Source organism: Gopherus flavomarginatus, chromosome 1 (assembly GCF_025201925.1).
Source record: "Gopherus flavomarginatus isolate rGopFla2 chromosome 1, rGopFla2.mat.asm, whole genome shotgun sequence".
NCBI classification, from domain to species: Eukaryota; Metazoa; Chordata; order Testudines; family Testudinidae; genus Gopherus; species Gopherus flavomarginatus.
In genome coordinates this window covers 329,521,003-329,545,161 of record NC_066617.1, presented here as the reverse complement: position 1 = coordinate 329,545,161, position 24,159 = coordinate 329,521,003, and the positions used below count along the sequence as shown (strand labels likewise).

Here is a 24,159-nt window from a genome sequence, read left to right as displayed (position 1 = left end):
TGTGACATTTTTTGGGGGAAAAAAAAAAGCTAGCTCAAGTGCCTCCTTTACTTTTCACACTTAATCCAGATTTCTGATTTTATACTCCAGCCTTCTTCTTCTTGTCAAACGTGTTGCTAAGTAACAATGTAAAACAAATTATTTAAAACAGGTTTTCGGGGGGAGGGGGGAAATCTGGCTGTTGTGAAATATCACAATTCTAGTTGCAATCTGTTTTTCTTTCCTCATAAGAGGAAAAATTCTCTTCAAAGCATTAGCCAGGAAAACATCCTGTGTTTAGAGAACATTATACAGATGTCACATAGATAGTTGTGGATTTACTCAGAACGGCATGAATGGGCTCTGTGGTAGACCATTATAGAATACTTTATAGAACCATTAGAGAATAATTAAAATGAAGAAGATGGCTGGGATTTTAATTGGATCTCTGAACTCCTCCAACAGAAGCACCTGAGCATACCAGATGGTTACTTAACCAATTATGTTATAATGGAGGAGATAGAACATAAGCAGTTAAATGCCAACGTGCTCCTAGCCACAATTCAACTAGCATGCCACTCTAATAAACGTTTGGCTAACTACAATATTTCAAAGCAGACGACACAAGCTTTTGGTCTTGTGGCTCAGTGACTCTTTCTGATGTCCCATAGCTACTCAGGGCAGCTCGGAAGCAGTTGCATTTTAATCCACATTGATTAATGATACAAAAATGAGTCTTTCTGACATCTGTAATTTTGTTCTGCCAGGAAATGATTGAGGAGGAGGGGGTTTCATCCCAGCATTGCAAACACCCAACAGTCCACTATAACAGAGAGTTAACCATCTTCTCCAGCAGATGAGATTAGACCTTAACTTGTTTTCTTTAATTAACTCCTCACTAGGTTGCTCCATGTTCAACTGGCACCCCTCTGGTCCGGGACAATAGAAATGCTCCCAGCTCAGATTGGGTTTCTGTCACTCCTCCTGAACTTCTTTGGAAAGCAGTGCTCCATGCTACTCAGGTCACAGTTTTCTCACACTGACTGTGAACACTTTTGGAAAGATTGATTTGCCCGACATTGGCAATGAAAGCTGAATATACCAGAAACCTGCAGAAGGACCAAGCATGCTAGTGAGACACAATGATCAGCAAAGATAACATTTGGCAGCCCACACCATTCTCAGCTATTCAGAATAAATGCCTGTCGAGGTTTCATTTCCATTGTTTACTCTCCTGGATTTCATAGTTTATCATTAATGCCTTCAGACTTCCAGTTCCCCATTTACATTTTGTTTTTGCCCTACGTAGGCGTAGTTTCTTCTTGTCCACAGTACGTGCTTAGACTGCACTGTAGACCACAGTCTGCTTATAAATTAGTCTTTAACTTACAAGGTTGCCCTGTTAAAATAGCTCATTTAATATAAGACCACACAGGAACATGGAATGTTTTCAGGGGATGGGACTGAGAGTTGGCTCTGTGGTTATTACTATCTAGTGCAACATCCCTGTGGGCTAGGTCTCTACAACAAAGGCCACTGTACACAACTGAGGATTAACCCAAAATACAGTATAGCCCCGGTACAATTATGAAGAAGTTAAAGCAAAAATTAGGAGAAAAGCTTCCCAGGCAGGGATAGATTGAAGCCCACATCAGTCAAAAATACAGGACACTAAAATGGCTTTTGAGAAGGAAGGGTCAAGGATGAGGAGGAGGAAAGTAGGGATGCTGGGGTAAAGAAATCCACACCTACAACCTTGTGTGAGCTTGTGATTCTGGAAAACAAAATCCACAAGGAGAAGTAGAAGAGAGTGCCTATAACATGTTTGACTTGATGGCCCCTTTCAGTGCCCTGGGAGGCCTTACCAGAGCACACAGGCAGAAGCAATCAATTTGTCTGATCATGCCTTAATCCATTGTTGGTCTCAGGCTTTTCACGCTGACCCACAAGTTCTCAGCAATGTCAATGGGAGTTGTTCCATTTACTTCAGTGGCTTTGAATCAGGTCCATAGTCATGCTGGAGCATCTACCATTTTACCATGAACTTCTGTGTAATCCTCGCTGGTTTCAGAAGAGCTACAAATTGACAGCTGGTGCAGAATCCAGTGTGGTAGTTTGCAGTAACATGTTATCCATTTATTCAAGTGGCAAAGATTCATTCTTATCAGTATCCTGCCAACCAGAGGTAGTGGAATCTCAGTGTCTACTAGTATAGGCTGAGCTATACTCTTCCAAAAGTAACAGCAGCTTATACAGGAGCACTGCACTCAGAAGCATATCATTACATGTCACTCATGTTAGCGCCTTGGTCTTAGTACCTCTCAGGATTTGCCTCACACCAGCTTGAGACAAAGACTGTCAATTGTGGTAGGTTTGTACAGTCTTGCAGGTATCATCTACATCACAAAATGTCTGTGCTCACAGACCTCATTTGAAACACAGGCTCAGCCTTCGTGGGTTTAACCCAGGGCATGGTCAGCATGGACCAGGGAAAGACTGTTAAAATCCCCTATTGGAACACCTCTTGAAACATGCCTAGTTTCATGAATGAAAGTTTTGGTTGGTCCGTGAAGGTCAAGGAAAATGTTTTTAACCAGTCAAGATTAATGTGACTTTAAAAATGGTTCGGCAGCTAACATGGTTTTGGTTTTGTAACATAGGCAGGGTTTTAACACATTGGCTCCCCACCTTTTCAGGCATCCGTACCAGTTTACCAGGCTAACATCCCTATTGGATTAACTACTCCCTGATACTTTATATTCAGTTGTAAGAACTCTACCCTGCAATGGAATATGGACTTCTCTAATCTGATTGTAACAGTCATGTGTGGAGCATTCCTCACTCCACTGTGGCTCAGCGTACGAACAATCACATGAGAGATGCACGGTGGCAGCACACTAGGAAACATCATCTTTAAGTCAGGGAGCAAGAAGCTTGAAGTAACAGTTCGAAGAGCCTGACGCACCAGTACTGATCTCTATAACAGGGTCAGGAGTCAGTGTTTTATTTCACCATTATACCAGAGAGCTTTACAGCCAAGAATGTGATTCTGGATGCAAAACAGAACCTCCCTCTGAGAAATCAAGCTTGAAATTGTAGAACCTTTATGCCCAGAGGCCTGCCTTTTACTAATGACTCCCTATTCCTTTAACAAAGGTAGGCGCCTCTGTTCTTATAGTGATAGCAAACTACATACACATTTCAGTCTATCTGTCTAGGTACTTGAACTCTGTAATATCAGAACGTAATAGAGACGCTTCTTGAAATGATGAGACATGGGAGCAGAAAACCTTTCTGAGAAGCAGTGAATAGAGTTCACTAATGGGGTCCTGAAATCTCTGACATGTAAAACTGTCTAGAAAGCACTTCTTTAAATTGGGGTGCCATCCTTCCCAATGGATGGTGACGGTATTGGTAAGAATCTGGCCTTATCTACACTAATGCAATAAGCACAGGGAATTACCTAGTCCTGTATTAGGATGTATCCACTGCTTCAGTTTCTCCTCTGGCTAGGCTGGTGCACTGACGCTGAATGACAACTGAGCCTGGGGATGGCTGAAAAACTGGACATTGCTTTTTGTTTGGACTTCTTGTTGCCCCAGCAGGGAATAATTTTTGCATTGGCCAGAGTGCCTAAGTACTAAAATCACCATCTAAACTTCCAAATCAACTGTCTACCCAAAGAGAAACTGAGGCACCAAGCAAGAGGAAACAGAGCCGCAGCCCCATTGTGACACCAGGTAAGCTGCTGCTATCTCACTCAAGTTAAAGCAGGCAACAAACATCTTCATCTAGACTGTATTCTTCAGAAGCATTCTGCATCACTATCCCACATCTGCTAAGTGTATAAGTGAACTGGGATCTCTCTGGGAGGGGTTTCATAAACAATGGTAAAAGTGGCTATGCAGAGCCACTCAGAATCAGAGGGGGGATGCACACACCACTAATGTATATGTTTCACAGTAAGAATAGAGAGCCTCTCTACCTGATCCTGAAAATTATATCATCTGCTCACCACCTGAACACATCCAGGACCCTGCCCCCATGATCCATTAGGGCTGGCATCACCACTGGGTAGTAGCACATTCTGCTAATGTACATCTGGGCTTATTGGGGGAGGAGGGGATGGCACAAGATGGGCACATCAGTTCCTTTGATGGCTCCTACATTGTTTAGGAATCCAACTAGTTGAAATAATCTGTTAGTGATCTTTGACATATTGGCCACTTTGACCCAATGCCCCTGCAGCACAAGAAGTATCACAATTCACACACTCCCTGGCAACAACACTTACCATTGATTTCCCAACACCACATTCATGCCCAAGTGACTGGTAATTATGCAGGAAAGCCAGCTTCCGCAGGGCGATCGCTAATCTAATTTCTCTGGGAAAGAGTGCTCCCATCATGGTGATCCTGCAAAGAAATGTTGGGTCTGGCTCTTCAGAGAGTTACAGAAATGTATTTCCCTTCAGTCTGAAGTTATTCAGCTATTGCTAATTGTTCAAGGTTCAAAACAAGCGTCCAAGGGACACTTGTCCCATGAATCTGTCCAGACCTAAACATGTGCTAAACCCAGCAAAAGTCTCCCTCAAGTTCACGGAGCTGGACAAGATGCAGTAAAACTATCAAATGCAGATATTGCATTCCAACCCTGTACAGGTCATTCTGGAACATCCTCAACCAGCTTGCTGCAGCCATTTCAGCTGTCTTGTGACTGCTTTCTAGAAGCTCCACCAGAAACTTTTCTTGTTCAGCAAAGAGCAAGAGTTGACTGTTCAGCCTGGCCTCCATAAAAAGAGGATTTGGAAATAGTGCCATATCCAAGGGCTAATGGGACTTTCCTAGGCAATTATGGCCTTTTGACCTCTTTTACCTCCATAGACACCCTGTATTCCTAGAAGGTCTTTCAAAATCTCCCAGGAGCCACAGCTTCAGGGAGCTGTGCCAGAAACTGTCAGATAGGAACTCACCAAGCAGAGCAACAGCAACAGTGTAGTACATCACAATCATGAATGCAGGGCAAGACTGCAAGCACAACACCCCCACTAGCATGCACAGCCTCCACTGTTGGTGCTTACCTCAGTGCTATCCCACTGGCTTCCTGTTTCTGACCTTTACTTATGGAAATATTATGGGATGGGAAGAGATCACCAAATGTCTAAAGGAAGTCCAATTTTGGTGGAGGTATTTTTCTGTTTCACTCATTCACAGCAGTAAAACTTGTGCTGTACCATTCTGCGATTAGGCCCACATAAGTAAATAAAACAAGGCCCAAAGAGAAGAAATGTAAACTGGAGCTATGATCACCACAGAAAGCAGCTGCCTCATGTGACAGTCTTCGCTCCATTTTAATCGGGTGAATGTTTACTGGCGAATTGTGACCTTAATTCCAGAAGGCAAATTTCAACAATAAATATTGATTTAACCTGTAGTCTGTATGGACTTCCTCACTTCTTATTGTAAACTGCTATGTGCTGTTTAACGGTTGTAGTGTTTCATCCCAAAGGAGGTTATGTTTTCAGATGGAAATGAACCTTTTGTATGGTTTGTATGTCAGTTTAGCGTTTTGATGTGCTATGGGATCCTTCCAGGAGACAGGCATCATGTTGATCATGTATTAGTCATAACTCAGAATTAGAGCTGCAAGAAAAACAAGGGTTTTCTTCAGCAGAAAATGTTGACAATTTTTTTTCATTTCATCAAAGATTTCAGGGAAAATGCCAAACAAACAAACAAACAAATAAATAAATAAATAAATAACTATTTTGAGTTTCAACAGATATACTGCAGTTTTCAGGCTGTTTGTTTGTTTACAGGGTTCAGAAAAGAACTAGATAAATTAATGGAGGATAGGTCCATCAATGGCTATTATCCAGGATGGGCAGGGATGGTGTCCTTAGCCTTTGTTAGCCAGAGGCTGGAAGTGGGCAGCAGGGAATGGATCACTTGATGATTACCTGTTCTGTTCACTCCCTCTGGGGCAACTGGCATTGGCTGCTGTCGGAAGACAGGAAATTAGGCTAGATAGACCTTTGGTCTGACCCAGTATGGCTGCTTTTATGTTCTTATCCATTGGTTGTTGACAAAATATTGAAGTTTTCTGCAGAAATCAGACTCTTTTAATGAAAAATTTTGTTTTGGAAAAGCACAATTTTTCATCAAAAACAATTTCAGTGGAAAATCTTCTACCAGCCCTAGTCAGAATACAAGTGAGTTTTCCTTTTTCTTTCTTTTTTAGTTGAAAAATGTATTAAGGAAAGCTTGACTTCAGAAATATAAAGTCCTCTAGAAAGAGTATTGATACACATAATTATCCACCCCACAAACAGTTGCCGAGGTTAGCATTTGGTGAATGTTTCAAAGATGCATGGTAACCAGAAGTAAATAAATCAAACCTACTGAACATACACCATGGGTTAGTACACCACTATGTAAATGTGTCTGTAAAGAACCTTCCACCTTGGCCTACCTACTTTCTCTTCAGTCATCTGATAAACAGTAGGAGTCAGTCCACTTCCTAATGCCTGTTCAGGTCAGTCACAGAAGAAGTAGAAGAACTATCAAGTAGTTCATAGAACACTAGGGTTGGAAAGGACCTCATCTAGTCCAACCCTCTGCTCAAAGCAGGCCAAATCCCCAGACACATTTTAACCTCAGTTCCCTAAATGGCCCCCTCAAGGATTGAGCTCACAACCCTGGGTTTAGCAGGCCAATACTCAAATCACTGAGCTATCCCTCTCCCCAGTAGGGACAATGCTTGCGCTCTGCTGGTTTCAGTCTGGCTCAGAGTATATAGAGTTCACTCAGTCATCAATGAAATGCAGCTGGTTTTATGGGTGGAATGGAATAGACTTCTGTACCCGCAACACAATACAAAAGTTTTTGGCAGGGAAATCAAAAGCATAGTGTCCTCAATTAACTCAATTAAAACTACAGGGATAAACAAACACACATGGAATGCATTTATCTAAGCCGGAATTTAGCCAGGTCAAGGCTTAATAATACCCTTACTCTTATAAAAAGTGCTATGGGTTCCTTGTTTACTACAAGTGGGCACGCCCTCAGTTTCACATCTCATCCGAAAGCTGGCACCTCCAGAAGCATGGAGGTTCCCATGCTTGTAATCTCATCCATGCATCTACATAGAAGGAAACTTCTTTGCTGCCTCAGATGCAATTCCTCCCACTAACAGATAAGAAAATATTAAACTTCCCTCTGACAAATTCAGCGGGCCCTGTTATTCGTTAGCCAGCTTGTATATTGTGCCCCAGGCACACCATTCATTGATTTATTACTTCCTGTCATAAACTGAAAAACTGGCCTGACAGAGACAGCTAATGTGGTCCCAGTTCTACTACAAGAGACTATAAGAACTGTGAATTATTAATGTTGCACCCTCCCCACTAAACTTTAAAGAAGACACAAAGCTTCAGTTTCAATATTCTCTTCCCACACTGCATTCTTGTGAGCTTTAAAAAACGATGGTAGAGTTCATATTTCCATTAAACGTGGAGTGAGAGAGGCAACTCAAAACATTAAAGAAGGATTCAAACACAACAACTGGTTTTCTGGTTGGTGATTAATAGATGTTAACCAAAGGAGCAGAATTTTTTTTAAACACTTTTTAAATATTCTTAAATATCCAAAAATATCAATGAACCAGTCTAGTTCCATTGCACCCAAGATGTGTACCTAAGAGAATATACTTTATGTGTAGAACCAAAATTTCTAATTTAGTTACACTTTAAAACAAAGTATTTTAAAACAATTTCCTCCTTTACTAACATACCTAGAAATGTATTCTGGGTTTCCCTTGCAACATCTTTTACTGTTTAAAGCGGTACAGGCACTAGTGCTGGTTCAGGCGGTCATAAGCAGTGATGGGTAAACCACCCAAGGGTCAGAGCTTGAGTTTAGTTTGGACCAAGCAAGAATGACTTGAGGCAAGTCTGCCAAGTGGCCACCTACAGCTCCACACACACCTCTGGGATACCAGAATGGCACTAGAATACTCATGGTCACTCACCAATAGGCCAGTTCCAAACTGCTCTTCTCCAATGCAGAGTTTCTGTTCACTTCTCTGTCTGGTGGCTACACACGTGATCAGAAACTGGAGGAAGAAATGATGTAGATGGAAAACTAAGTGGGACAGTAAATTGGGAGGGAGGAAGGGAGAAGACTGTAATGGGGGAACACCAAATGCTATTTTCACTTAGCATGTGCATGAACCTAGGGCCAATACTGTGGATTAGCAAAGGAACTGGACAAGACTCAACAGTTCCATGAAGGTTTATGTAAACAATTTTCTTGCTTTGGCTTCCCATTGGTAAGAGGCCCTTGAGTTCCACATTGACTTCAGGATTCAGATAAAGCCAAAAGCTGAGAGTAAAACTCATCTGAAATCACTGAGTTTTACAAAATTTCCACCAAAACCTTTGTGGGAGTCAAAACTCATCCCAGTTAAGGAAACTTTCATTTGTAAGAACATAATGTAAGAACAGTTTCATTCAGACAGCCTTTGACCTTGATGTGAAGCATTGGGCTCCATTTTTCTTTTATTTGTACAAGTGCAGTCACATCTAGTTAAGATTAGATAGGGGCCAAACTGAACTTTCTGGCAGATCCCAGTTCTAAAAAGGACTCAACAAACCCCCTAGATTTAAGTTTCTGGCAAATGCAGGCCTGCATCTGAATTTGCATTATGAGCCTCTAACTGAGATGTCACTACCTGTTGAATGGCAAATGGGAACCCTGTACTACATCTAAATGAGAAATCAGCTTTCAAATCTTTTGTGCATTTGACATTTTAAAACCTTCTCCTTTATATTCTGTTACTGATTAAAGTTTTTAAAGAGTTTGTTTTCTAAGCTTTGCAGTTCACCATTTGGATTCAGATTTTTAGCTGATAGATAAATAGGTTCTTAAATTCATCAGTGGAATACATCAAACACATGATGTTATCAATGAGCTCTCCTCCCCCAAGGTATTCCTGGTGGTACAATCTAGGACTTATTCTCTGTATAAATCTAAATTTAAATAATTCACCAAGTAAGATTATATTCCTCTTTTAGTGATGGAGAAACATTTTTTCCCAGTGGTCATAGACAAGATTTCTCCTGATGTTAGCAAAGTTTTATGAATTAATAAATACAGTCCTACTGAGAGAAAGCAAAACCTTCAATTGACAATAATTTTCAAATGGCAAAAATCAATACTCTTTTAGGGATAAACTGACCCACAGATATTCGGTTCAGCTGATCAAGCTGCCGGTTAGGACTATTTCAATGCAGAGAAAGGTGTGACATGATCCAATGGCTGGAAGTTGACGCTAGACAAATGCAGACAGGAAATAAGGTGTACATTTTTAACAGTGAAGGTAATTAACTGTTGGAAGAAAATTTTAAGCAGCATGGTGAACTCTCCGTCACCGGCAAATTTTAAATCAAGATTGGATGTTTTTCTAAAAGATCACAGAACCATAGGATGTGTGCTAGGAATTATTTTGGGGGGGTTCTATGGCCTGTGTTATGCAGGAGGTCAGACAAGTTGATCACAATGGCCCCTTGTGGCCTTGGAATCTATGACTGCGAGGGCTGGTCTACACTAGGGGGGGAAATCGATCTAAGATACGCAACTTCAGTTACGTGAATAATGTAGCTGAAGTTGAAGTATCTTAGATCGAGTTACCTACTGTCCTCACGGCGCAGGATCAACGTCCGCGGCTCCCCCTCTCGACTCCGCTACCGCCGTTCGAGTTGGTGGAGTTCCAAAGTCGACAGGCGCTCGTTTGGGGATCAATATATCGCGTCTAGATGAGACGAGATATATCGATCCCCAAGAAATTGACTGCTACCCGCCAATACGGCAGGTAGTGAAGACATAGCCTGTGTGTGATGGGGTGCACAAACTGCACACTGAGCCCACACAGGCTTATGGACAATACGGGGCCCAGGTAACCCAGCCCCTCCAGACATGCAGAGCATGCTCCAACAGGAAGAGTATTTAGCTTGACCAATCAATAGCCAAATTAAGTTGTAAGAAGCCCCAGGATCATAGTTAACATATAAAATATGACAAATTGAAGCTGTTATAAACATGGAAGTGTAGCTCAAAGATCACAACTGCTTCAGGCCACGTGGAGCAGTGTATTATGTACTCTTCATATAATGTACCTCCATGTTAAGGATAAAGAGGGCTGCAGCCCACAGCATACAACTCTGTAGGCTGAACCTACCCTGTACCAAAGACTGGCCACCTCTAGGATATTATTTAAGAGCCTCAATGGGACCCTGTATACTTTTTATAGCTTAGGTTTATAGCTGTTTGTTGCTATTGAGGAAAAAAGCTGTTATTTCACTCCATCCCTGACAAACATACTACTATGCTCTAAAAAGACAACAGCTATGCACTGTTCCATGGAGAGTGTGACTAAAAACTTGTGAAATTCCAGAGGACCTATTCATAGGGGTGTTGATTCCTGTGGCCTCTCCAAGACCTATACAAACTGGCAAGTAGTCACATTAAGTTTGAAGCTGTCTCTGTGCCACCATCAAAGCCTTGTTTTAAAAGTGGAAAAGGACAACGTGTTTGAATGGCAGAGTTTGCTCTTCTAAGCCCATGTAAGCAGAGGGCCTGCAATGAAAAGAGCTATTATAGACTGTCTTTCATGCTAGGGTTTATAACATACCACCACCAGTGAGTCATTTTCCTTTTAAATAAAAAAAAAAGAACGTTTTAAATGCAGTTTCACTCCAGAATGCCACAAATGCTAGGCTTGTTTACTGCTTCAATAACTGGCTTTTTGTGATGCCAAAGGGCACAGACACTCACATTTGCTAACAGCTGAGGCTGCCCTGTGGGCCACTCACGTAAAGTACAGCATGTGCTACAAGCTGCAGGTTGAAAAAAACCAAAATACCACCACAGCACTTGCGGTGCTGGGAAAGCGCTTCATCTCTTATTTGTATTATTGACACAAAAGTACTGCAGCACTGCCGTGCGGCCAACCCATCACCACACATTTATTATAAAGCGCCTGGGAATGGCTACACCCTCAGATTGATTGGCTGAACATTGTGACAGGCATCTTTCCTAACACCTTGCTCAGTGGATTGTTTGCTCCACTGTGCGGGGAGAAGAGATCTCTAGTAATAGGTGTGCTGGAGCCAGCACTTCTCCTTGCTTTGCTCTTGGGCTCTGGACCCAGAAAGGAGAAGAGTAAAGTGCCAAGAGTCCAGTGAGTCTCTTTCAGCAGTGGCAAAATGCCCTGATTCACTGCTTGGGAAATGCCTACAATAGCTCACCTGCTGTTTGGAGTATTCTGTAGTATCCCAAACAGCAAATAGGAGCTTTATAATCACAAAGAGAGACTGGTGAAGAATATTCATACACAAGAAACTTTGTCGTAAAGCATTTGAGGTTTCTACACACATAACAGCTGACACAAAATTACAAAAGCAAGGAAATGAGAAGTTAAGCCAACTAACAGTACATGTTCCTACCCCCCCACTCCCAGATACTCACCTTACCACTGCACACGACAACCTTAACTCTGCCCCCCAGGGACACCAGCCTTCTAATACCACTTTACCAAGCATATCGGACTACTTCCATGCACCCCTTCTGCACACCCCTTTACCACCCCCCCCTCTGAACACTGGTAGTTGTTTGGATGCTTATTGTAGTTTAGTGTGTTTGGAGGGGGCAGTTTGGTACTGGGAGGTGTGGATGAAGGGCAACGTTACAGTTGTGATATGTGATTGAGACTGTACAGTAGTGAGCATAGTGGTAATACATGTGCTTGTATGTAGAGGCGTAGGCAGTTCATAATCTAAATGTGGTTTCACTTTGTTTCTTTTCTTGTGTAGTTTTGAGTCAGGTCTGTTATTCGGGTCACAACCATAACTATTTGTGACATCGTGGTCAGGTCACCCAGAACTGTGAGCCACTGTGTTATGTCTCTGTCCTAGCAAGAAGGTGAGCTTTGCTGCTGCTAAGCTGTGAGAGTTCCCTGACATACCAGCCTGTCTGCCTAGCCAGCAAGCTCTTCAGAACTCTGCCAGTCTAAACCTTGCCTTGCAGGTAACAGTCAGTGAACCCCAGCTTCCAGTCTCATTGGACACTCACAGAAATTATTAAGTTCACTGCCTCCAAACAGACAGAGCAAACATCAGTTTATTATGCTAGCTGTAGATTAACACTTCACTTTAATACAAAACACTGAGATGTTTATAAGTTTATTAACAAAGAACAGAGATTGAAGTGATACTACGCAAGAAGAAAAGAGACCGGAATGGTTACAAATAAAGTGAAACCAAACATTCTCTCTATGACTAAAACTTAATTTTAGCAAGTTACAATCTTTGCCTAAGCAATTTTCTTACATCAAGTTACCAACATCCTTAGCCCTCCAGATTAGGGAACCCAACTTTCACAGGCTTAGAGGTTCTGTACCCTATGCCCCCTCAGCGATTGATAACTAAAACACTTTTTTGCTCCTCTTATATTATACAGTCCCATTGTCTCTGCCTCAAAAGCCAGGAAGTCTTGCTGGGGTGCAGATTCTGTCCCCCAGGGTGATTGTTTAATGATCTTCTCTTCTGCACGTTTAGCTTGATGGCTTTGTTTACCTTATATGTAAATGTACTTTCACTGTCCTCTTTCTGGAACCAACCTGGTTAGATAAGTAAATATGCATTCCTTTGTCTAGGGCAGGCTGGTTTTATGCATTATCTCCAAAATATATTTTAAGAACATATTTCCAGAACACATTTATAACTCTTTGAACTCAACCCATACACATATCACAAAATGATTTTCAGGACCAGCATGTCACTGGTTTACATATGATACCTTACATGACACCTTTCTGACATATATTATGTCAACAATGTGTTGGGGCAATGAGTGTCAGACCTGAGGTGAGTTACAATATGAGGCTGTGGGGCTCTCTGCCAGCTGGCATGGAGGGGCTCCCACGGTCATAATATTTCACAATTAAATTTTTACGTATTAATTTCCTAGTTTTGAGGGGATAAAAAGGTTAATTGTCACACTGAAAGTCTAATGTACACAATTTCTGCTGTCTACTCAGCCCCAGAATGGCAGCTAGTGGTAGTTTTGGTCCAATGAACTTCCTACATACATCATCCTTCTGCTTGTAGTTTTCAGGAGCTACGTCAAGGGGGAGAAAAGGAGAGAGAGAAGGATAAGCTAGCAGGTTAACTCCCCTGACAAACAGAGCTATAAACTCCATTACTGGGCCAGCCCCTGGATCTGACAGGTTTCCCATGGTTCACCACAGGGGGATATCTCTGCAACAAACCACAGGGAGTTCATCAGATCCTGACTGCCACCAACCCCTGTTCTGGAGAACGTCTAGAAGGGCTGAAGGAAACTGACAAGAGGGTAGTAGAAACAGTATTACCAAACACAAGCATCCAAAACAAATAAATCATATATAAAGAGAGATATACCTATCTCATAGAACTGGAAGGGACCCTGAAAGGTCATCAAGTCTAGCCCCCTGTCTTCACTAGCAGGACCAAGTACTGATTTTTTGCCCCAGATCCCTAAGTGGCCCTTTCAAGGATTGAACTCACAGCCCTGGGTTTAGCAGGCCAATGCTCAAACCACTGAGCTATCCCTAACCCTCCCCCAAAATCCTTCTCTCTGGTCCCACCCTCCCCACAAAATTTATGACATAAAAAAATCATTCACTTTTATAAAATCACTTTTTCCTGTCTGTCATCCAAATTTGGGGCCATTAGAGGGAACGTGTCCACTCCTAACTTTCTTGTGATCATTTCAGGATCAACAACCAACCTTAAATGCACAAACATAAATGAGAACCTCCTTGCTGGCTGTTTGAAGGAGAATGCCAGTTACCTCTTGTAACTCATCATGTGGGGAATCCCAGTCTACCCATCTCCTATCACTATCATGCCTTCCTACTCATTCTGCCCTCCACATCCTGCCTTAGTTTTCCTGACCCTCTCACATTCTCACTGTTACTTCCTCAGGTTCCCTCCTATACCCTCTACGTTCCCTTATATTCACAGTACCAATTTTCCTCCCTGCCTCTTGGATTTCCCTGCTCTCACTGTCCAACAATATTCACTTCTTCTTCAAAGTGCTTCTCTCTGTCTCCCAGCTGCATAGGGTACTTCCATCTTCCCTAGGAGCAAGCGGACTTTGCTCCCACTGAGATAATGGGAGACGGTGACTATATTTGTTAAGAGTAACCTGAACTTCCTCCTAACAGAAGATGTAGGAAAACAGTGGCCATTTTAAATGAGGGCAGCCTGTGACCTTAGTTCCATTGTGAATGATGGAATCCAGTGGCCATTTTGAAAAAGAAGATTCCTTTGTGAGTTTCTCTTACGGAGAATATTTTATGAACCAGTCTTCTAAGTTTCAGTTATGTTGAGTAATGTTAAAAATAAAATAGTCCTAAATATTGTTTTTCAGAATCTATCCATTGTTCCAGAACGACTCAATATTCATCTTTTGGCCAGGTTGTTTTCAATATATATGCTGGGGTGGGGAGAGTGAATGAGAAATCCTGACAGTTTCAGTCAGAGACCAATTTCAAACATTTCCTATTAAAAATTTAATACACAAAACCCAACAAAGATTACACAGAAAATACAAAGGGCATACAAACTAATCCTATGTGACATTTCACATGGAAAGGCCACCTATGTGTAAAGAATATGCCCCGTTTGTTTCAAAATGCAATCTTCACTATAGGAGTTCCAACCAATGCCTCCTTTAAAATAGCTCACTAGATGTTATTAATATTTAGAGATGGGTCTCCACAGAAACCCCTAAATTTAACATACACAAATATTTGTAACTTTGAAATAGATCTACACTATGCAACTTGGGACCATCTGTGCTAATAAGGATTTCATTATTCAGCTGAAACACAGTCCCGGATATATATGTCTGGTCACAGTATTATCTAAAGCTCTAACAACCTTTTTCCAGATACACTCCATTTTAACAGCAAATAGCATACGTGAACTCCTCTGCTTTACAAAAATTCCAAGTACTAAGGTGTGTGTTTGTTCTGGATTCATTGTGCTGCAATACTGCACATAATTCTCTGCTTCATGAAAGGAGAAAAGCCTCTCCTAGTGCATGTCAAAATGCAGATATTTATTGGTGAAAACAGTCTTGGCTATTCAATGCAAAACACATTCTGGCTGAAACTGTAATCCCACAGAAGTCAAGAAATTCAGAGTTTAGGTTCTCACAATGACCTTAATTCTGCCTTCTTGCTCATGTGCATTACCATAGGGTCCTTCATCAGATGATCTCACAACAATGGTCAGTGTGGCAGATTATACAGTAAACACTATAATAGGAAAAAATTGCATTTCTTCCTATATGGCTCTCCCAGAGAGATTGTACACATTGAACCGTGCCCTATTTTATGCTTAAACTGCATTTTTTCCTTTCTTCTTTAAAATGAATGTTAATGAAAGTGAAAGGGGCAGGCTGCCTTAGGGTAAGGCTACAATTTGAGTTTGGGGTGTGATTCCCAGCTCAAGCTGACTCACCCACGTTCTAACTGAGTTAGTGCACTAAAAACAGAGAGTGTAGCCACGGTGGCACAAAGACCAGCTGACCCAAGTATAACCACTACATATCCATCTGAGACCCTGGGCAGTGGCGGATTAGTCACTGGGCCAACGGGGTCTGTGGCCAGGGGCCCTGGCCTATTGTGGGCCCCCAGAAAAATAGGCACCCCACGGCCTGATCTGCTCCGCCCACTTGGTGACCCTGCCAGGGAGCAAGGTAAAGATGTGGGGGCTTGCCCCGCTCCGCCCACCTGGCACTTCTGCCACAGTAGCATGGGAAGACTCCGCTCCCTGACCCTGCTCCCTGGCAGGAGTGCTGGGTGGATGGGAGGAGCAGGGGGGGATGGACTGCAGTTGGAAGGAGTGGGCCCAGGGACCCACATGACCATAGGCATGTACTCGGGCAGCTAGCCATTTGTGCAGGTGCAGCTACACACTATTTTTAGAGCACTGGTTCAATTACAGCTTGCACAGGTATGTCTCAAGCAGAGTATTACGCCCCCACCTTGAAGGGTACCCTCACTCAAACCTCTCTCCTTGCCTGATACTGTCAACTCATTTTACACACAAACCAGCCTTCAGATGCTTAGGACTTTCAACTCCTACTGTGTTGGGCCCCAAATCAGGTAAGCATGTGACACAACAAATCCTGCATCTTGCAGGGGGTTAGATTAGATGACCCTTGCAGTCCCCTCTAACCCTATGTTTCTATGTGTTTAAGTACATTCCCATTCAAAAGAGCATGTAAACGTGCTTAAAGTTCAAGTGCTTTGCTGAGTCAAGATCTTGGACTAGCATTGTAGAATTATATGAAGGTATTTTACTTTCAGCCATATACTGCATTCCGCTTACGGTATGTCTACACTATAGAGACTATACCAGTATTCCTATGTTTCCATAGCTATGCTGGCATAACCCCATAGTGTAGACGCAGCCTATGCTAATGGAAGGAGTTTTTCCCTCAGTGTAAGGCCTGGTCTACATTATGGGGTTGGGTTGAATTTAGCCACATTAGGTTGATTTAAAAATGACTGCGTCCACACAACCAACCGCGTTCTGTTGACCTAAAGGGCTCTTAAAATCAACTTCTGTACTCCTCCCCAATGAGGGCAGTAGCACTAAAATCAACCTTGCTAGGTCGAATTTGGGGTAGTGTGGACACAAATCAACGGTATTGGCCTCCAGGAGCTATCCCAGAGTGCTCCATTGTGACCGCTCTGGACAGCGCTCTGAACTCTGATGCACTAGCCAGGTACAAAGGAAAAGCCCCGGGAACTTTTTAATTTCATTTTCTGTTTGGTCAGCGTGGCGAACTCAGCAGCACAGGTGACCATGCAGTACCCCCAGAATTGTAGACCGTAGAATGTTTCTACTCTCCCCTTATCTCTGTCCCGGAGGTTATCGCAGAGTAAAAGGTGAAAAAAAACGCACTCACTATGACATGTTTTCTGAGCTCATGCAGTCCGCCTGCACTGATAGGACACAGCTTAATGTATGGAGGCATTCAGTGGCAGAGGCCAGGAAAGAATTAAGTGAGTGAGAAGAGCGGAGGCAGGACATGATGCTGAGGCTAATGGGGGAACAGACGGACATGATGAAGCATCTGTTGGAGCTGCAGTAAAGCCAACAAGAACACAGACCCCTGCTGCATCCACTGTAAAACCGCCTACCCTCCTCCCCATGTTCCATAGCCTCCTCACCCAGATGCCCAAGACTTGAGGGGGTGGGGTGAGAGGGTAGGAGGCTCCAGACACCCAGCCACTCCATTCCAGAGGATGGCTCAAGCCCCAAGCAACAGAAGGCTGTCATTCAAACAGTTTGATTTCTAGTGTGGCTACAATAAGCATGTGGCCTTGTCCTTCCCTCCTTCCCCACCCCACCTGAGTTACCTTGTCCGTTATCTCATTTTTTTTAATTAATAAAGAATGCATGGTTTCAAAACAATAGTTACTTTATTTTGAGGGGAGGTGGTTGGCTTACAGGGAATTAAAATCAACCAAGGGGGCGGGTTTGCATCAAGGAGAAACACACACATCTGACACACTGAAGCCTGGCCAGTCATGAAACTGGTTTTCAAAGCCTCTCTGATGTGCAGTGTGCCTTGCTGTGCTCTTCTAATCGCCCTGGTGTCTGGCTGCTCAAAATCAAACAGGCAGTTTGCCTCAACCTCTCACCCCATCATAAACATCTCCCCTTTACTCTCACAGATATTATGGAGCATCCAGCAAGTGGTAATAACAATGTTGGTTGCACTGAGGTCTGATCAACAGTGCCAGAGAGCTTTTAAACATCCAAAGGCACATTCTACCACCATTCTGCACTTGCTCAGCCTATAGTTGAACTGTTCCTTACTACTGTCCAGGCTTCATGAGCCATGGGAGCAAGGGGTAGGCTGGGGGAGGTGCGACCACACGGTGCTACCAGCTGGGAGAGCAGCCTGAGACAGAAGTCTCCAGCTCAGATGACGTTCCAGGCAGGACTGAATGAGAATTCATGCTCAGGAAGGGAAGACATTCCCAGAAGCCCCGGCAAACCTACATGTCCGACGAGGACGGATACCAGTCCTACTGCACCGTCTCCTGCGAAGGCAAGGAGCTGCTGCTGTGTAGCAATGCCAGCTGCTTCAGGTGCTTCTGGTGTTGAATGCTTGGAGGTCCTAGTAGGTCAAGGTACCTTGGCCAAGGCAAAAGAGCACTCTTTAGCTACAGAGGTTTTCTCAAGAGACTTAACCTACAGTTTAACCATGATCAAGGGATCTTAACTAATATGATCATGTGTTTAGGGGCCTCAGCTACAAAGCCCCTTTAAACATGGCAGACTTGCATTAATCAGCTTTGGCACCTCTTCTGAATTTAATTAAAAAGTAAATATACTAGACATGTGAGAGCACAGCCTGTCTGCAAACATTTTGGAAGCACACTGAGGGTGCTGCAAACATTCTACGTTGGAATACTGTAGTGCATTCTGCCTGGCTACACCATAACTATATGGAAATTGCAGCCAGTGCAAAAATGAAGCTCTCCATTTCTGCTGAGATTTTAAAAAATAATAGACTCATAGAATTTAAGGTCTGAAGGGACCATCTAGTCCCTAGTCTGATCTGTACATTGCAGGTCACAAAATCTCAACCACTCCTGAAATAGATCCCTAACCTATTGCTGAGTTACTGAAGTCCTCAAATAACTGTTTAAAGAGAATAAGTTATTCAAGTTACAGAGAATTCACCATTTACACTAGTTTAAACCTGTGCCCCATGCTGCAGAGAAAGGCAACCCCCCTCTCCCCAGGGTCTCTGCCAATCTGACCCAGAGGAAAATTCCTTCCCGACCGCAAATATGGAGATCAGTTAGACCCTGAGCATGTGGGCAAGACCCACCAGGCAGATACCTGGGAAAGAATTCTCTGTAGTAACTCAGAGCCTCCCTGTTAGGGTCCCATCTCCAGCCGTAGGAGATTTTTGCTACTGGTATTCGCCAATGAGCCAGGATGATGATGTTTGACTTCATTGCTGCCTTTTGCCATGTTAATTTTCAAGCTGCTTCAGGTGACTCAAAAGGACTTTGAATTCAATCAGTAAATAATAATAGCTCCCAGACTATGCTCAGAAGTCATCAGGAAACTAGCTTACCTCCTGTTCCACCCAGAGGTGGCCCTAGTTCCCACCTTCCCATGGCATTTACAGGGATTCTTGATTCACGGTTAGATGGGGGGATGTAAAGGTAACGGGGGATTCAGGAATCTGGACCCTTTGAGTACGTCTACACAGCAATTAAACACAATGGGAAATAGCAGCTTCTTTCACTTGGAGCAGAGTCCCTGCCATCTGCAAAGACTGTAGACTGTTGGCTGCCATTTTGACTATGTGCAGCCTGTGACTTCAGTCACACGGATATGAATGAGAGAAAGCAGCCATTTTGACTAATGACAAAAATGCACAAGGAAGGAAGGAAGACCCAGTTGGTCCACGATCAGCTACCTCAGGCTCACAGCATTCAGGCTGTGAGGCTGTAAACCTGCTGTGTTGACGTTTGGGCTCAGGCTGTGACCTTGAGAGGGGAGAGAACCCAGAGCCCAGACTCCAATCTGATTCTGAACATCTACATAGCAATTTTACAGCTCCGCAGCCTCAAGCCCAAGTCAGCTGACCTGGGCCAGCCGCAGGTCTTTTATTCCAGTATAGACATACGGCCTGTTCCCTAGCATGGGAGCCTTTTGCTACATGGCTCATTGAAATGTCCAGGGCCCTAATGTATAGTTCCTGAGAACATCCCAGCCACAAACCCTCTGGAGATGATTGTTGTCTGTGTTATTTGTACTGTTCTGCTTTGCTCAGACAGTTTCCTACAATACGAGAGGCTGTTAAAAATATCCATGTGCCATTGTGTCTTCCCTCGGGAAGGCACAGGGTTACTTACCCTTGATACTCCCAACTACATCTTAATGGTGTGGACCATGAGGGAGATCGTGAGAAAATGGAGGCCACATCCCCCATCAGAAAGCAAAGAGTTCAGAGAAGAGAGCTCACATCAATGCCAGTCATTTTCTTTGTGTATCTGGTACCTACTTCTTGTTCAAGCACAAAATGCTCAGGGAGGTTCTCACCTAGTCCTTGTACTATTATAATTTTCTTATATATCAGGACATAGAATGTTCAGTATGAAATTGCAGAGGGGTTGGTAGAAATTTCCTGGTAGGAAGGAGAACCAGAACACTCTGCAGTTACAAACTTGTGTGGAGACATCAGGTCACACGGGGTGCAGGTTAGCAATTTAAAAGAACTTTCCTCTGCAACATTCATATTTACCAAAAGCCTCCGTGGGAGAGAATACAGCAACAACTAAGTACTGCTTCATTCTCAATCAACAGGCTGGGAAATCCAAGGAATATTAGAATTCCTTCATAGATTAGTCTCAGTGCTAAAACCTAACAAAACACACCTACCAGTGAAAGGCCACATCCCAAACATGGCAGACTTTGCAGAAAAGCTGTGCTCTACCGTTGAAAGAATAATGAATTTATGTAACATGATAAGTGGTATTGAAGACAAATCTAAGACTGTATGTGAAGTAGAAATGAAGATCGATTAGGAATGTCAGAGTATGAGCAATTGAGTTAAATTACAGAAAAATCACCACAAAAATAGAAGATATGGAAAATTACAAGAAGGAAATGCTGAGATGCCAAGGGGATCTTCAGAAATGTGGCTAAAGTGGAGAAAGAAATGTGCACCATGAAAAATCAAAAGGACACTGCTCTATAAATCTCAGCTGACAGAGAAACCTTGGAGTTAAGTAGACAGAAGAATAAATGCGACTTTACTGGTGGAATAGTTACATTTAGGGCTGTCAACTGATTAAAAAAATTAATTGTGATTAATCGCACTGTTAAACAATAATAGAACACCATTTATTTAAATATTTTTGGATGTTTTCTACATTTTCAAATCTATTAATTTCAACAGTGCTCACCTTACATTTACTTTTGATTACAAATATTTGTGCTGTAAAAAAAAGAAATTTTATTTTTCAATTCACCTCATACAAGAACTGGTGTGCAATCTCCTTATCATGAGCTTACAAATGTAAAATTAAATACAAAAAAACTGCATTCAAAAATAAAACAGTGTAAAATTTTAGAGCCTGCAAGTCCACTCAGTCCTACTTCTTGTTCAGCCAATCACTCAGATAAACAAGTTTGTTTACATTCGCAGGAGATAATGCTGCCCGCTTCTTTCTTACAATGTCACCTGAAAGTGAGAACAGATGTTTGCATGGCACTGTTCTAGCCAGCGTTGCAAGATATATACGTGCCAGATGCCCTAAGGAGTCATATGTCCTTTCATGCTTCAACCACCATCTCAGGGGACACATGTCCATGCTGATAATGGGTTCTGCTCAATAAAAATCCAAAGCAGTGCAGACAGATGCATGTTCACTTTCATTATTTGAGTCAGATGCCACCAGCAGAAGGTTGATTTTCTTTTTTGATGGTTCGGGTTCTGTAGTTTCCACATTGGAGGGTTTCTCTCTTAAGACTTCTGAAAGCATGCTCCACTCCTCGTCACTCTTAGATTTTGGAAGGCACTCAGATTCTTAAACCTTGGGTCACGTGCTGTAGCTATGTGTATAAATCTCACATTGGTACCTTCTTTGCATTTTGTCAAATCTGCAGTTAAAGTGTTCTTAAAATGAACAACATGTGCTGGGTCATCATCTGAGACTTCTATAATATGAAATACATGGCAGAATGCAAGTAAAACAAAGCAGGAGACATACTATTCTCCCCCAAAGAGTTCAGTCAACATTTAATTAATGCATTTTTTTTAAACGAGCTTCATCAGCATGGAAGCACGTCCTCTGGAATGGTAGTTGAAGCATGAAGGGACATACGAATGTTTAGTATATCAGGCATGTAAATACCTTGCAATGCTGCTACAAAGGTGCCATGCGAACTCCTGTTCTCATGTTCAGTTGACATTGTAAATAAAAAGCTGGCAGCAATATCTCCCATAAATGTAAATAAATGTGTTTTTCTTAGCGATTGGCTGAATAAGATGTCGGACTGATTGGATTTGTAAGCTCTAAAGTTTTAAATTGTTTTGGTTTTGAGTGCAGTTATGTAACAAAAAAAATCTACATATGTAAATTGCACTTTCAGGATAAAGAGATTGCATTATGGTACTTGTATGAAATTGAAAAATACTATCTTCTGTTTATAATTTTTGCAGTGCAAATATTTGTAATAAAAATAATATAAAGTGAGCACTGTATACTTTGTATTCTGTGTTGTAATAGCAATCAATATATCTGAAAAACATCCAAAAATATTTAATAAATTTCAATTGGTATTCTACTGTTTAACAGTGCAATTAAAACTGCAATTAATCACAATTAATCTTTTAAATCACAATTAATTTTTTCTAGTTAATCGCGTGAGTTAACTGTGATTAATCAACAGCCCTGGTTACATTTATTAATCAAATAGGATAACTACCTTCTCCAGAGAATACTTATTTCCTGAAATTGATTAAAGTAAGCCTGGATTGAATTGCTGGGGGGGGATTCTAGACTATGGACTGATTATATAGAGAAATTTGATGCTAGGGAGGATGACCCACAACAGCTAGCAGAATTGTGTAAACAGGATCTCTGCCCGCTATTTAGGAGTTGAACATTTTGTGTGTGTGTTGGGTCAGTTTCAAGAAGTAGAATAGTGAATAGTTTAAAAGGGTAAAATGGGGGAAAAAATCCAAGAGGTGATAGACGCAGACGCTTCCAGCATCCCACTGCAGTAGATCACAAACCTTCTGACTGAGCTCAATGCCAAGCTGTAAGGAGGATCTAAAAAGCTGGTTCTAACAATATTGGGTGTGCAGAGCACAGAGAAATCCACTTTTCTGAACCCCACATTCATCTTGCAGCTTGCTGTAAGTAACAGCCATTGTACACAAGAAGCCTTGAATCAGGCAACTCATGCATTTAAGAAGACCCAGAGATGTTTCAGCAAAGAAAATGATCCATGGCAATGTTTGGAGAACTGAAACCTCAGTTCTTCTCCATGTTTAGAGAATTTTACTTGCATGAGGACTCCTGCCAAAACAGATTGGATTCCTGTAGCCAGTGTCTCAATTTGGTGCTGGTGGATTATGCAGACAGGAGATTTGGGTCACAAATAGTGGATGATATTCTCAGCAACAGACAGTCCATTGAATATAGTAACTGGAACTTTTTCCAGTTCACTATGCAAAAGAAGCTGCTGGAGAAGAATTTTGAGAACAACGTGAAATACATTAGTAACTACCAACCGTTGGTCAAAATTTGGATCCTGAGGGGCCTGTTACATCATTACAGTGAGACTGAGGGTTTGCAAGATCTGGTGAGGAAGATTTTATCCACTTTAATAAAGTCAAGAATGTTCTGGTTAACTCCAAGCAAAAAAGATACTCTCACAAACTCTGCATTTCTAGATTATTTCTGCCAAGTGCTGCAAAATGATCAAGGACAACTTGGATGTGATCCTGTTCAAAAACACAGAAAGCATTTGTCCGTTCTCAGTCCATTCAAGACACTCTGACTAAGGCAGAAGAAAGCATCCACATAGAACAGAAGGAGCTGAGTGTTCAGGCAATGTTTTAGAAACTTCAGCTCAAGTCCCACGATGAAATCTTCAAGTGAGCATCTGGATGTGAGGAGCTATATCGATTGTATGAGATCCCCTATGAAGAAGGTACTAATCACAAGGAGCTATTTGTATCTGTCCATTGGCATCAAGAATTAGAGCAACAAAGGAACCAATGAATGCAAAAAAGTTATGGTTTCTACATCTGAATTTAAAACACCTGGACATAGCTTTTCGATGTTATCCCTATGGTTGGTATTACCCTGATTGGTGCATCTAGCCAGATCCCAGCATCAGGGCTTCTGACTACTTGAAGGAGTTTTCTAAAACTTATAAGGTTCTGCTTGCTGTTCTCCCAAGGGGCTGGATAACAATAACCACGGCACAGGTACTGCAGAGTATCTATGAGGCCTTTTACATGAACTATACACAGTCACTAAATTATAAGTGCTGGCATGGAGGTGTCCAGGTAA

At 42.2% G+C, this 24,159-nt stretch overlaps 1 protein-coding gene and 1 pseudogene across 2 annotated transcripts in view; one reads left to right on the top strand and one right to left on the bottom strand.

The window, feature by feature from the left end:
• The window catches only part of SPATA13 (spermatogenesis associated 13), a 266,452-nt gene that overhangs the window by 186,646 nt on the left and 55,647 nt on the right, over positions 1 to 24,159 (bottom strand). The window lies entirely within an intron of this gene.
• On the top strand, positions 19,859 to 23,742 carry LOC127043800 (up-regulator of cell proliferation-like; annotated as a pseudogene).